A 12,530-nucleotide genomic window follows, 5' to 3' on the forward strand; every position below is an offset into this window, starting at 1 on the left:
TCGCAATAACGACTGCGCGAAACGCCGCTATCTCGTTAGGGGTGCTACGGCAGACACCCTCTCGAGCACCCCGAAGACTTCTTGAGCCCTCGGCTGTGATGGGTTCCAGGCTGACAAAAGATCTGTCGTGTGTGCATTCGCCGACGATAGAAAGGCTGAGGCAAGTTTGAGTGAAAAAGGATGGACTCGTCGTGTCCGTCGTTTCCGTAGTGTAGCGGTTATCACGTCTGCTTCACACGCAGAAGGTCCCCGGTTCGATCCCGGGCGGGAACAGTATTTTCCTGCCTATGTCGTATTGTCCTCCAATGAGCCACTTCGTGTGTGGATCTGCCGCACGTCCCTTCGTTTTGCAAGTACCACATTTATTGAATTTTTTAGTTACGATGGCAACATCACTACAAGTTGTCTGTGCAGTACGGTGCACACAAGCAGTTTCCGTGGTGTAGCGGTTATCACGTCTGCCTAACACGCAGAAGGTCCCCGGTTCGATCCCGGGCGGAAACACTTTTTCATCACTTTAAGCAAGACTTACTAACATGCATCTGCTACCACCTGTACCCGAAACCTTCGTAATCGCCTTCACGCGTCGGACCAGAGTGTCAATTGCTCACGTCGAATAAGAAATTCGTTTGATATTGACGGCGAGCTTTTTGCGCTGACTCAGCCACTGACGTGCGATCAGTTTGCACAAAACGCGTTGGCTCGTCCGGGATTTGAACCCGGGACCTCCTGCACCCTAAGCAGGAATTATACCCATTTTTTTTTTTTTTTTTTTTGAACCTGTCTCCACTGTTAGGACACTAAGCAGTGTGGTTAGCTGCATTCAACCCCCGTGGCAATGTCTTGCAGTCCTCCAGCTTTGTTGACCACAGTTAGGTGCCTCGATAAGAGGTGGACAGGTGTCGCATCGCTCTCGCCGTCACTTGTTACCACGAATCGTACTTAACGTAGTTTTCTGCAAGCGTCAGCGTAGCGTCAGTCGAGCTAAGTCGGGCCAAGTCGCATAAGAGGAGCAACAAAATGCGCATTTCCGGTACCGGGAATCGAACCCGCGCCTCCTGGGTGAGAGCCAGGTACCCTAGCCACTTTGTTTTTTTTTATTTTTTTTTTTAACGCGTCGGACCAGAGTGTCAATTGCTCACATCGAATAAGAAGTTCATTTGATATTGACGGCGAGCTTTTTGCGCTGACTCAGCCACTGACGTGCGATCAGTTTGCACAAAACGCTAGGGCTCGTCCGGGATTTGAACCCGGGACCTCCTGCACCCTAAGCAGGAATCATACCCCTAGACCAACGAGCGCTGTGACACGGTGATTGCCAATTATTCCAATCCCTCGATGTCGTCCAGGGTGCCCTGGAAGTCTCGTGTACGCTGGCGGGATGGGGGCGGCCTTCCTGGGCTGTCGGTACCTTCATGTAGAGCTGCCGCTGCTCGCACTGCTTGCTGCTGAGAAAGTGATTGCTTTGCTGATATGACTCGCAATAACGACTGCGCGAAACGCCGCTATCTCGTTAGGGGTGCTACGGCAGACACCCTCTCGAGCACCCCGAAGACTTCTTGAGCCCTCGGCTGTGATGGGTTCCAGGCTGACAAAAGATCTGTCGTGTGTGCATTCGCCGACGATAGAAAGGCTGAGGCAAGTTTGAGTGAAAAAGGATGGACTCGTCGTGTCCGTCGTTTCCGTAGTGTAGCGGTTATCACGTCTGCTTCACACGCAGAAGGTCCCCGGTTCGATCCCGGGCGGGAACAGTATTTTCCTGCCTATGTCGTATTGTCCTCCAATGAGCCACTTCGTGTGTGGATCTGCCGCACGTCCCTTCGTTTTGCAAGTACCACATTTATTGAATTTTTTAGTTACGATGGCAACATCACTACAAGTTGTCTGTGCAGTACGGTGCACACAAGCAGTTTCCGTGGTGTAGCGGTTATCACGTCTGCCTAACACGCAGAAGGTCCCCGGTTCGATCCCGGGCGGAAACACTTTTTCATCACTTTAAGCAAGACTTACTAACATGCATCTGCTACCACCTGTACCCGAAACCTTCGTAATCGCCTTCACGCGTCGGACCAGAGTGTCAATTGCTCACGTCGAATAAGAAATTCGTTTGATATTGACGGCGAGCTTTTTGCGCTGACTCAGCCACTGACGTGCGATCAGTTTGCACAAAACGCGTTGGCTCGTCCGGGATTTGAACCCGGGACCTCCTGCACCCTAAGCAGGAATTATACCCATTTTTTTTTTTTTTTTTTTTGAACCTGTCTCCACTGTTAGGACACTAAGCAGTGTGGTTAGCTGCATTCAACCCCCGTGGCAATGTCTTGCAGTCCTCCAGCTTTGTTGACCACAGTTAGGTGCCTCGATAAGAGGTGGACAGGTGTCGCATCGCTCTCGCCGTCACTTGTTACCACGAATCGTACTTAACGTAGTTTTCTGCAAGCGTCAGCGTAGCGTCAGTCGAGCTAAGTCGGGCCAAGTCGCATAAGAGGAGCAACAAAATGCGCATTTCCGGTACCGGGAATCGAACCCGCGCCTCCTGGGTGAGAGCCAGGTACCCTAGCCACTTTGTTTTTTTTTATTTTTTTTTTTAACGCGTCGGACCAGAGTGTCAATTGCTCACATCGAATAAGAAGTTCATTTGATATTGACGGCGAGCTTTTTGCGCTGACTCAGCCACTGACGTGCGATCAGTTTGCACAAAACGCTAGGGCTCGTCCGGGATTTGAACCCGGGACCTCCTGCACCCTAAGCAGGAATCATACCCCTAGACCAACGAGCGCTGTGACACGGTGATTGCCAATTATTCCAATCCCTCGATGTCGTCCAGGGTGCCCTGGAAGTCTCGTGTACGCTGGCGGGATGGGGGCGGCCTTCCTGGGCTGTCGGTACCTTCATGTAGAGCTGCCGCTGGGCTCGCACTGCTTGCTGCTGAGAAAGTGATTGCTTTGCTGATATGACTCGCAATAACGACTGCGCGAAACGCCGCTATCTCGTTAGGGGTGCTACGGCAGACACCCTCTCGAGCACCCCGAAGACTTCTTGAGCCCTCGGCTGTGATGGGTTCCAGGCTGACAAAAGATCTGTCGTGTGTGCATTCGCCGACGATAGAAAGGCTGAGGCAAGTTTGAGTGAAAAAGGATGGACTCGTCGTGTCCGTCGTTTCCGTAGTGTAGCGGTTATCACGTCTGCTTCACACGCAGAAGGTCCCCGGTTCGATCCCGGGCGGGAACAGTATTTTCCTGCCTATGTCGTATTGTCCTCCAATGAGCCACTTCGTGTGTGGATCTGCCGCACGTCCCTTCGTTTTGCAAGTACCACATTTATTGAATTTTTTAGTTACGATGGCAACATCACTACAAGTTGTCTGTGCAGTACGGTGCACACAAGCAGTTTCCGTGGTGTAGCGGTTATCACGTCTGCCTAACACGCAGAAGGTCCCCGGTTCGATCCCGGGCGGAAACACTTTTTCATCACTTTAAGCAAGACTTACTAACATGCATCTGCTACCACCTGTACCCGAAACCTTCGTAATCGCCTTCACGCGTCGGACCAGAGTGTCAATTGCTCACGTCGAATAAGAAATTCGTTTGATATTGACGGCGAGCTTTTTGCGCTGACTCAGCCACTGACGTGCGATCAGTTTGCACAAAACGCGTTGGCTCGTCCGGGATTTGAACCCGGGACCTCCTGCACCCTAAGCAGGAATTATACCCATTTTTTTTTTTTTTTTTTTTGAACCTGTCTCCACTGTTAGGACACTAAGCAGTGTGGTTAGCTGCATTCAACCCCCGTGGCAATGTCTTGCAGTCCTCCAGCTTTGTTGACCACAGTTAGGTGCCTCGATAAGAGGTGGACAGGTGTCGCATCGCTCTCGCCGTCACTTGTTACCACGAATCGTACTTAACGTAGTTTTCTGCAAGCGTCAGCGTAGCGTCAGTCGAGCTAAGTCGGGCCAAGTCGCATAAGAGGAGCAACAAAATGCGCATTTCCGGTACCGGGAATCGAACCCGCGCCTCCTGGGTGAGAGCCAGGTACCCTAGCCACTTTTTTTTTTTTATTTTTTTTTTTAACGCGTCGGACCAGAGTGTCAATTGCTCACATCGAATAAGAAGTTCATTTGATATTGACGGCGAGCTTTTTGCGCTGACTCAGCCACTGACGTGCGATCAGTTTGCACAAAACGCTAGGGCTCGTCCGGGATTTGAACCCGGGACCTCCTGCACCCTAAGCAGGAATCATACCCCTAGACCAACGAGCGCTGTGACACGGTGATTGCCAATTATTCCAATCCCTCGATGTCGTCCAGGGTGCCCTGGAAGTCTCGTGTACGCTGGCGGGATGGGGGCGGCCTTCCTGGGCTGTCGGTACCTTCATGTAGAGCTGCCGCTGGGCTCGCACTGCTTGCTGCTGAGAAAGTGATTGCTTTGCTGATATGACTCGCAATAACGACTGCGCGAAACGCCGCTATCTCGTTAGGGGTGCTACGGCAGACACCCTCTCGAGCACCCCGAAGACTTCTTGAGCCCTCGGCTGTGATGGGTTCCAGGCTGACAAAAGATCTGTCGTGTGTGCATTCGCCGACGATAGAAAGGCTGAGGCAAGTTTGAGTGAAAAAGGATGGACTCGTCGTGTCCGTCGTTTCCGTAGTGTAGCGGTTATCACGTCTGCTTCACACGCAGAAGGTCCCCGGTTCGATCCCGGGCGGGAACAGTATTTTCCTGCCTATGTCGTATTGTCCTCCAATGAGCCACTTCGTGTGTGGATCTGCCGCACGTCCCTTCGTTTTGCAAGTACCACATTTATTGAATTTTTTAGTTACGATGGCAACATCACTACAAGTTGTCTGTGCAGTACGGTGCACACAAGCAGTTTCCGTGGTGTAGCGGTTATCACGTCTGCCTAACACGCAGAAGGTCCCCGGTTCGATCCCGGGCGGAAACACTTTTTCATCACTTTAAGCAAGACTTACTAACATGCATCTGCTACCACCTGTACCCGAAACCTTCGTAATCGCCTTCACGCGTCGGACCAGAGTGTCAATTGCTCACGTCGAATAAGAAATTCGTTTGATATTGACGGCGAGCTTTTTGCGCTGACTCAGCCACTGACGTGCGATCAGTTTGCACAAAACGCGTTGGCTCGTCCGGGATTTGAACCCGGGACTCTCCTGCACCCTAAGCAGGAATTATACCCATTTTTTTTTTTTTTTTTTTTGAACCTGTCTCCACTGTTAGGACACTAAGCAGTGTGGTTGCTGCATTCACCCCCGTGGCAATGTCTTGCAGTCCTCCAGCTTTGTTGACCACAGTTAGGTGCCTCGATAAGAGGTGGACAGGTGTCGGCATCGCTCTCGCCGTCACTTGTTACCACGAATCGTACTTAACGTAGTTTTCTGCAAGCGTCAGCGTAGCGTCAGTCGAGCTAAGTCGGGCCAAGTCGCATAAGAGGAGCAACAAAATGCGCATTTCCGGTACCGGAATCGAACCCGCGCCTCCTGGGTGAGAGCCAGGTACCCTAGCCACTTTTTTTTTTATTTTTTTTTTTTAACGCGTCGGACCAGAGTGTCAATTGCTCACATCGAATAAGAAGTTCATTTGATATTGACGGCGAGCTTTTTGCGCTGACTCAGCCACTGACGTGCGATCAGTTTGCACAAAACGCTAGGGCTCGTCCGGGATTTGAACCCGGGACCTCCTGCACCCCTAAGCAGGAATCATACCCCTAGGACCAACGAGCGCTGTGACACGGTGATTGCCAATTATTCCAATCCCTCGATGTCGTCCAGGGTGCCCTGGAGTCTCGTGTACGCTGGCGGGATGGGGGCGGCCTTCCTGGGCTGTCGGTACCTTCATGTAGAGCTGCCGCTGGGCTCGCACTGCTTGCTGCTGAGAAAGTGATTGCTTTGCTGATATGACTCGCAATAACGACTGCGCGAAACGCCGCTATCTCGTTAGGGGTGCTACGGCAGACACCCTCTCGAGCACCCCGAAGACTTCTTGAGCCCTCGGCTGTGATGGGTTCCAGGCTGACAAAAGATCTGTCGTGTGTGCATTCGCCGACGATAGAAAGGCCTGAGGCAAGTTTGAGTGAAAAAGGATGGACTCGTCGTGTCCGTCGTTTCCGTAGTGTAGCGGTTATCACGTCTGCTTCACACGCAGAAGGTCCCCGGTTCGATCCCGGGCGGGAACAGTATTTTCCTGCTATGTCGTATTGTCCTCCAATGAGCCACTTCGTGTGTGGATCTGCCGCACGTCCCTTCGTTTTGCAAGTACCACATTTATTGAATTTTTTAGTTACGATGGCAACATCACTACAAGTTGTCTGTGCAGTACGGTGCACACAAGCAGTTTCCGTGGTGTAGCGGTTATCACGTCTGCCTAACACGCAGAAGGTCCCCGGTTCGATCCCGGGCGGAAACACTTTTTCATCACTTTAAGCAAGACTTACTAACATGCATCTGCTACCACCTGTACCCGAAACCTTCGTAATCGCCTTCACGCGTCGGACCAGAGTGTCAATTGCTCACAGTCGAATAAGAAATTCGTTTGATATTGACGGCGAGCTTTTTGCGCTGACTCAGCCACTGACGTGCGATCAGTTTGCACAAAACGCGTTGGCTCGTCCGGGATTTGAACACCGGGACCTCCTGCACCCTAAGCAGGAATTATACCCATTTTTTTTTTTTTTTTTTTTTGAACCTGGTCTCCACTGTTAGGACACTAAGCAGTGTGGTTAGCTGCATTCAACCCCCGTGGCAATGTCTTGCAGTCCTCCAGCTTTGTTGACCACAGTTAGTGCCTCGATAAGAGGTGGACAGGTGTCGCATCGGCTCTCGCCGTCACTTGTTACCACGAATCGTACTTAACGTAGTTTTCTGCAAGCGTCAGCGTAGCGTCAGTCGAGCTAAGTCGGGCCAAGTCGCATAAGAGGAGCAACAAAATGCGCATTTCCGGTACCGGGAATCGAACCCGCGCCTCCTGGGTGAGAGCCAGGTACCCTATGCCACTTTGTTTTTTTTTATTTTTTTTAACGCGTCGGACCAGAGTGTCAATTGCTCACATCGAATAAGAAGTTCATTTGATATTGACGGCGAGCTTTTTGCGCTGACTCAGCCACTGACGTGCGATCAGTTTGCACAAAAACGCTAGGGCTCGTCCGGGATTTGAACCCGGGACCTCCTGCACCCTAAGCAGGAATCATACCCCTAGACCAACGAGCGCTGTGACACGGTGATTGCCAATTATTCCAATCCCTCGATGTCGTCCAGGGTGCCCTGGAAGTCTCGTGTACGCTGCGGGATGGGGGCGGGCCTTCTGGCTGTCGGTACCTTCATGTAGAGCTGCCGCTGGGCTCGCACTGCTTGCTGCTGAGAAAGTGATTGCTTTGCTGATATGACTCGCAATAACGACCTGCGCGAAACGCCGCTATCTCGTTAGGGGTGCTACGGCAGACACCCTCTCGAGCACCCCGAAGACTTCTTGAGGCCTCGCTGTGATGGGTTCCAGGCTGACAAAAGATCTGTCGTGTGTGCATTCGCCGACGATAGAAAGGCCTGAGGCAAGTTTGAGTGAAAAAGGATGGACTCGTCGTGTCCGTCGTTTCCGTAGTGTAGCGGTTATCACGTCTGCTTCACACGCAGAAGGTCCCCGGTTCGATCCCGGGCGGGAACAGTATTTTCTGCCTATGTCGTATTGTCCTCCAATGAGCCACTTCGTGTGTGGATCTGCCGCACGTCCCTTCGTTTTGCAAGTACCACATTTATTGAATTTTTTAGTTACGATGGCAACATCACTACAAGTTGTCTGTGCAGTACGGTGCACACAAGCAGTTTCCGTGGTGTAGCGGTTATCACGTCTGCCTAACACGCAGAAGGTCCCCGGTTCGATCCCGGGCGGAAACACTTTTTCATCACTTTAAGCAAGACTTACTAACATGCATCTGCTACCACCTGTACCCGAAACCTTCGTAATCGCCTTCACGCGTCGGACCAGAGTGTCAATTGCTCACGTCGAATAAGAAATTCGTTTGATATTGACGGCGAGCTTTTTGCGCTGACTCAGCCACTGACGTGCGATCAGTTTGCACAAAACGCGTTGGGCTCGTCCGGATTTGAACCCGGGACCTCCTGCACCCATAAGCAGGAATTATACCCATTTTTTTTTTTTTTTTTTTTTGAACCTGTCTCCACTGTTAGGACACTAAGCAGTGTGGTTAGCTGCATTCAACCCCCGTGGCAATGTCTTGCAGTCCTCCAGCTTTGTTGACCACAGTTAGGTGCCTCGATAAGAGGTGGACAGGTGTCGCATCGCTCTCGCCGTCACTTGTTACCACGAATCGTACTTAACGTAGTTTTCTGCAAGCGTCAGCGTAGCGTCAGTCGAGCTAAGTCGGGCCAAGTCGCATAAGAGGAGCAACAAAATGCGCATTTCCGGTACCGGGAATCGAACCCGCGCCTCCTGGGTGAGAGCCAGGTACCCTAGCCACTTTTTTTTTTATTTTTTTTTTTTAACGCGTCGGACAGAGTGTCAATTGCTCACATCGAATAAGAAGTTCATTTGATATTGACGGCGAGCTTTTTGCGCTGACTCAGCCACTGACGTGCGATCAGTTTGCACAAAACGCTAGGGCTCGTCCGGGATTTGAACCCGGGACCTCCTGCACCCTAAGCAGGAATCATACCCCTAGACCACGAGCGCTGTGACACGGTGATTGCCAATTATTCCAATCCCTCGATGTCGTCAGGGTGCCCTGGAAGTCTCGTGTACGCTGGCGGGATGGGGGCGGCCTTCCTGGGCTGTCGGTACCTTCATGTAGAGCTGCCGCTGGCTCGCACTGCTTGCTGCTGAGAAAGTGATTGCTTTGCTGATATGACTCGCAATAACGACTGCGCGAAACGCCCGCTATCTCGTTAGGGGTGCTACGGCAGACACCCTCTCGAGCACCCGAAGACTTCTTGAGCCCTCGCTGTGATGGGTTCCAGGCTGACAAAAGATCTGTCGTGTGTGCATTCGCCGACGATAGAAAGGCTGAGGCAAGTTTGAGTGAAAAAGGATGGACTCGTCGTGTCCGTCGTTTCCGTAGTAGTAGCGGTTATCACGTCTGCTTCACACGCAGAAGGTCCCCGGTTCGATCCCGGGCGGGAACAGTATTTTCCTGCCTATGTCGTATTGTCCTCCAATGAGCCACTTCGTGTGTGGATCTGCCGCACGTCCCTTCGTTTTGCAAGTACCACATTTATTGAATTTTTTAGTTACGATGGCAACATCACTACAAGTTGTCTGTGCAGTACGGTGCACACAAGCAGTTTCCGTGGTGTAGCGGTTATCACGTCTGCCTAACACGCAGAAGGTCCCCGGTTCGATCCCGGGCGGAAACACTTTTTCATCACTTTAAGCAAGACTTACTAACATGCATCTGCTACCACCTGTACCCGAAACCTTCGTAATCGCTCTTCACGCGTCGGACCAGAGTGTCAATTGCTCACGTCGAATAAGAAATTCGTTTGATATTGACGGCGAGCTTTTTGCGCTGACTCAGCCACTGACGTGCGATCAGTTTGCACAAAACGCGTTGGCTCGTCCGGGATTTGAACCCGGGACCTCCTGCACCCTAAGCAGGAATTATACCCATTTTTTTTTTTTTTTTTTTTTGAACCTGTCTCCACTGTTAGGACACTAAGCAGTGTGGTTAGCTGCATTCAACCCCCGTGGCAATGTCTTGCAGTCCTCCAGCTTTGTTGACCACAGTTAGGTGCCTCGATAAGAGGTGGACAGGTGTCGCATCGCTCTCGCCGTCACTTGTTACCACGAATCGTACTTAACGTAGTTTTCTGCAAGCGTCAGCGTAGCGTCAGTCGAGCTAAGTCGGGCCAAGTCGCATAAGAGGAGCAACAAAATGCGCATTTCCGGTACCGGGAATCGAACCCGCGCCTCCTGGGTGAGAGCCAGGTACCCTAGCCACTTTGTTTTTTTTTATTTTTTTTTTAACGCGTCGGACCAGAGTGTCAATTGCTCACATCGAATAAGAAGTTCATTTGATATTGACGGCGAGCTTTTTGCGCTGACTCAGCCACTGACGTGCGATCAGTTTGCACAAAACGCTAGGGCTCGTCCGGGATTTGAACCCGGGACCTCCTGCACCCTAAGCAGGAATCATACCCCTAGACCAACGAGCGCTGTGACACGGTGATTGCCAATTATTCCAATCCCTCGATGTCGTCCAGGGTGCCCTGGAAGTCTCGTGTACGCTGGCGGGATGGGGGCGGCCTTCCTGGGCTGTCGGTACCTTCATGTAGAGCTGCCGCTGGGCTCGCACTGCTTGCTGCTGAGAAAGTGATTGCTTTGCTGATATGACTCGCAATAACGACTCGCGCGAAACGCCGCTATCTCGTTAGGGGTGCTACGGCAGACACCCTCTCGAGCACCCCGAAGACTTCTTGAGCCCTCGGCTGTGATGGGTTCCAGGCTGACAAAAGATCTGTCGTGTGTGCATTCGCCGACGATAGAAAGGCTGAGGCAAGTTTGAGTGAAAAAGGATGGACTCGTCGTGTCCGTCGTTTCCGTAGTGTAGCGGTTATCACGTCTGCTTCACACGCAGAAGGTCCCCGGTTCGATCCCGGGCGGGAACAGTATTTTCCTGCCTATGTCGTATTGTCCTCCAATGAGCCACTTCGTGTGTGGATCTGCCGCACGTCCCTTCGTTTTGCAAGTACCACATTTATTGAATTTTTTAGTTACGATGGCAACATCACTACAAGTTGTCTGTGCAGTACGGTGCACACAAGCAGTTTCCGTGGTGTAGCGGTTATCACGTCTGCCTAACACGCAGAAGGTCCCCGGTTCGATCCCGGGCGGAAACACTTTTTCATCACTTTAAGCAAGACTTACTAACATGCATCTGCTACCACCTGTACCCGAAACCTTCGTAATCGCCTTCACGCGTCGGACCAGAGTGTCAATTGCTCACGTCGAATAAGAAATTCGTTTGATATTGACGGCGAGCTTTTTGCGCTGACTCAGCCACTGACGTGCGATCAGTTTGCACAAAACGCGTTGGCTCGTCCGGGATTTGAACCCGGGACCTCCTGCACCCTAAGCAGGAATTATACCCATTTTTTTTTTTTTTTTTTTGAACCTGTCTCCACTGTTAGGACACTAAGCAGTGTGGTTAGCTGCATTCAACCCCCGTGGCAATGTCTTGCAGTCCTCCAGCTTTGTTGACCACAGTTAGGTGCCTCGATAAGAGGTGGACAGGTGTCGCATCGCTCTCGCCGTCACTTGTTACCACGAATCGTACTTAACGTAGTTTTCTGCAAGCGTCAGCGTAGCGTCAGTCGAGCTAAGTCGGGCCAAGTCGCATAAGAGGAGCAACAAAATGCGCATTTCCGGTACCGGGAATCGAACCCGCGCCTCCTGGGTGAGAGCCAGGTACCCTAGCCACTTTGTTTTTTTTTATTTTTTTTTTTAACGCGTCGGACCAGAGTGTCAATTGCTCACATCGAATAAGAAGTTCATTTGATATTGACGGCGAGCTTTTTGCGCTGACTCAGCCACTGACGTGCGATCAGTTTGCACAAAACGCTAGGGCTCGTCCGGGATTTGAACCCGGGACCTCCTGCACCCTAAGCAGGAATCATACCCCTAGACCAACGAGCGCTGTGACACGGTGATTGCCAATTATTCCAATCCCTCGATGTCGTCCAGGGTGCCCTGGAAGTCTCGTGTACGCTGGCGGGATGGGGGCGGCCTTCCTGGGCTGTCGGTACCTTCATGTAGAGCTGCCGCTGGGCTCGCACTGCTTGCTGCTGAGAAAGTGATTGCTTTGCTGATATGACTCGCAATAACGACTGCGCGAAACGCCGCTATCTCGTTAGGGGTGCTACGGCAGACACCCTCTCGAGCACCCCGAAGACTTCTTGAGCCCTCGGCTGTGATGGGTTCCAGGCTGACAAAAGATCTGTCGTGTGTGCATTCGCCGACGATAGAAAGGCTGAGGCAAGTTTGAGTGAAAAAGGATGGACTCGTCGTGTCCGTCGTTTCCGTAGTGTAGCGGTTATCACGTCTGCTTCACACGCAGAAGGTCCCCGGTTCGATCCCGGGCGGGAACAGTATTTTCCTGCCTATGTCGTATTGTCCTCCAATGAGCCACTTCGTGTGTGGATCTGCCGCACGTCCCTTCGTTTTGCAAGTACCACATTTATTGAATTTTTTAGTTACGATGGCAACATCACTACAAGTTGTCTGTGCAGTACGGTGCACACAAGCAGTTTCCGTGGTGTAGCGGTTATCACGTCTGCCTAACACGCAGAAGGTCCCCGGTTCGATCCCGGGCGGAAACACTTTTTCATCACTTTAAGCAAGACTTACTAACATGCATCTGCTACCACCTGTACCCGAAACCTTCGTAATCGCCTTCACGCGTCGGACCAGAGTGTCAATTGCTCACGTCGAATAAGAAATTCGTTTGATATTGACGGCGAGCTTTTTGCGCTGACTCAGCCACTGACGTGCGATCAGTTTGCACAAAACGCG

At 51.7% G+C, this 12,530-nt stretch overlaps 25 non-coding genes across 25 annotated transcripts; 18 read left to right on the top strand and 7 right to left on the bottom strand.

Annotated features, from left to right (window-relative positions):
- Positions 1 to 200: 200 nt before the first annotated feature.
- On the top strand, positions 201 to 273 carry Trnav-cac. Its single transcript has one exon. It is a non-coding gene; the product is annotated as a tRNA-Val (tRNA).
- Positions 274 to 431: 158 nt separating this feature from the next.
- On the top strand, positions 432 to 504 carry Trnav-aac. Its single transcript has one exon. It is a non-coding gene; the product is annotated as a tRNA-Val (tRNA).
- A 723-nt stretch (positions 505 to 1,227) lies between these two features.
- Positions 1,228 to 1,301, bottom strand: Trnap-agg. The gene has a single exon. It is a non-coding gene; the product is annotated as a tRNA-Pro (tRNA).
- A 377-nt stretch (positions 1,302 to 1,678) lies between these two features.
- Trnav-cac lies at positions 1,679 to 1,751 on the top strand. The gene has a single exon. It is a non-coding gene; the product is annotated as a tRNA-Val (tRNA).
- A 158-nt stretch (positions 1,752 to 1,909) lies between these two features.
- Trnav-aac lies at positions 1,910 to 1,982 on the top strand. Its single transcript has one exon. It is a non-coding gene; the product is annotated as a tRNA-Val (tRNA).
- A 723-nt stretch (positions 1,983 to 2,705) lies between these two features.
- Positions 2,706 to 2,779, bottom strand: Trnap-agg. The gene has a single exon. It is a non-coding gene; the product is annotated as a tRNA-Pro (tRNA).
- Positions 2,780 to 3,158: 379 nt separating this feature from the next.
- Positions 3,159 to 3,231, top strand: Trnav-cac. The gene has a single exon. It is a non-coding gene; the product is annotated as a tRNA-Val (tRNA).
- A 158-nt stretch (positions 3,232 to 3,389) lies between these two features.
- On the top strand, positions 3,390 to 3,462 carry Trnav-aac. Its single transcript has one exon. It is a non-coding gene; the product is annotated as a tRNA-Val (tRNA).
- Positions 3,463 to 4,184: 722 nt separating this feature from the next.
- Positions 4,185 to 4,258, bottom strand: Trnap-agg. Its single transcript has one exon. It is a non-coding gene; the product is annotated as a tRNA-Pro (tRNA).
- Positions 4,259 to 4,637: 379 nt separating this feature from the next.
- On the top strand, positions 4,638 to 4,710 carry Trnav-cac. The gene has a single exon. It is a non-coding gene; the product is annotated as a tRNA-Val (tRNA).
- Positions 4,711 to 4,868: 158 nt separating this feature from the next.
- On the top strand, positions 4,869 to 4,941 carry Trnav-aac. Its single transcript has one exon. It is a non-coding gene; the product is annotated as a tRNA-Val (tRNA).
- Positions 4,942 to 6,116: 1,175 nt separating this feature from the next.
- Trnav-cac lies at positions 6,117 to 6,189 on the top strand. Its single transcript has one exon. It is a non-coding gene; the product is annotated as a tRNA-Val (tRNA).
- A 157-nt stretch (positions 6,190 to 6,346) lies between these two features.
- On the top strand, positions 6,347 to 6,419 carry Trnav-aac. Its single transcript has one exon. It is a non-coding gene; the product is annotated as a tRNA-Val (tRNA).
- A 726-nt stretch (positions 6,420 to 7,145) lies between these two features.
- On the bottom strand, positions 7,146 to 7,219 carry Trnap-agg. Its single transcript has one exon. It is a non-coding gene; the product is annotated as a tRNA-Pro (tRNA).
- Positions 7,220 to 7,597: 378 nt separating this feature from the next.
- Trnav-cac lies at positions 7,598 to 7,670 on the top strand. The gene has a single exon. It is a non-coding gene; the product is annotated as a tRNA-Val (tRNA).
- A 157-nt stretch (positions 7,671 to 7,827) lies between these two features.
- On the top strand, positions 7,828 to 7,900 carry Trnav-aac. The gene has a single exon. It is a non-coding gene; the product is annotated as a tRNA-Val (tRNA).
- A 723-nt stretch (positions 7,901 to 8,623) lies between these two features.
- Trnap-agg lies at positions 8,624 to 8,696 on the bottom strand. Its single transcript has one exon. It is a non-coding gene; the product is annotated as a tRNA-Pro (tRNA).
- Positions 8,697 to 9,071: 375 nt separating this feature from the next.
- On the top strand, positions 9,072 to 9,145 carry Trnav-cac. Its single transcript has one exon. It is a non-coding gene; the product is annotated as a tRNA-Val (tRNA).
- A 158-nt stretch (positions 9,146 to 9,303) lies between these two features.
- Positions 9,304 to 9,376, top strand: Trnav-aac. Its single transcript has one exon. It is a non-coding gene; the product is annotated as a tRNA-Val (tRNA).
- Positions 9,377 to 10,100: 724 nt separating this feature from the next.
- Positions 10,101 to 10,174, bottom strand: Trnap-agg. Its single transcript has one exon. It is a non-coding gene; the product is annotated as a tRNA-Pro (tRNA).
- A 380-nt stretch (positions 10,175 to 10,554) lies between these two features.
- Trnav-cac lies at positions 10,555 to 10,627 on the top strand. The gene has a single exon. It is a non-coding gene; the product is annotated as a tRNA-Val (tRNA).
- A 158-nt stretch (positions 10,628 to 10,785) lies between these two features.
- Trnav-aac lies at positions 10,786 to 10,858 on the top strand. The gene has a single exon. It is a non-coding gene; the product is annotated as a tRNA-Val (tRNA).
- Positions 10,859 to 11,580: 722 nt separating this feature from the next.
- Positions 11,581 to 11,654, bottom strand: Trnap-agg. The gene has a single exon. It is a non-coding gene; the product is annotated as a tRNA-Pro (tRNA).
- A 379-nt stretch (positions 11,655 to 12,033) lies between these two features.
- Positions 12,034 to 12,106, top strand: Trnav-cac. The gene has a single exon. It is a non-coding gene; the product is annotated as a tRNA-Val (tRNA).
- Positions 12,107 to 12,264: 158 nt separating this feature from the next.
- On the top strand, positions 12,265 to 12,337 carry Trnav-aac. The gene has a single exon. It is a non-coding gene; the product is annotated as a tRNA-Val (tRNA).
- Positions 12,338 to 12,530: the final 193 nt, after the last annotated feature.

This window comes from Schistocerca piceifrons, unplaced genomic scaffold (genome assembly GCF_021461385.2).
Source record: "Schistocerca piceifrons isolate TAMUIC-IGC-003096 unplaced genomic scaffold, iqSchPice1.1 HiC_scaffold_661, whole genome shotgun sequence".
Lineage (NCBI taxonomy): Eukaryota > Metazoa > Arthropoda > Insecta > Orthoptera > Acrididae > Schistocerca > Schistocerca piceifrons.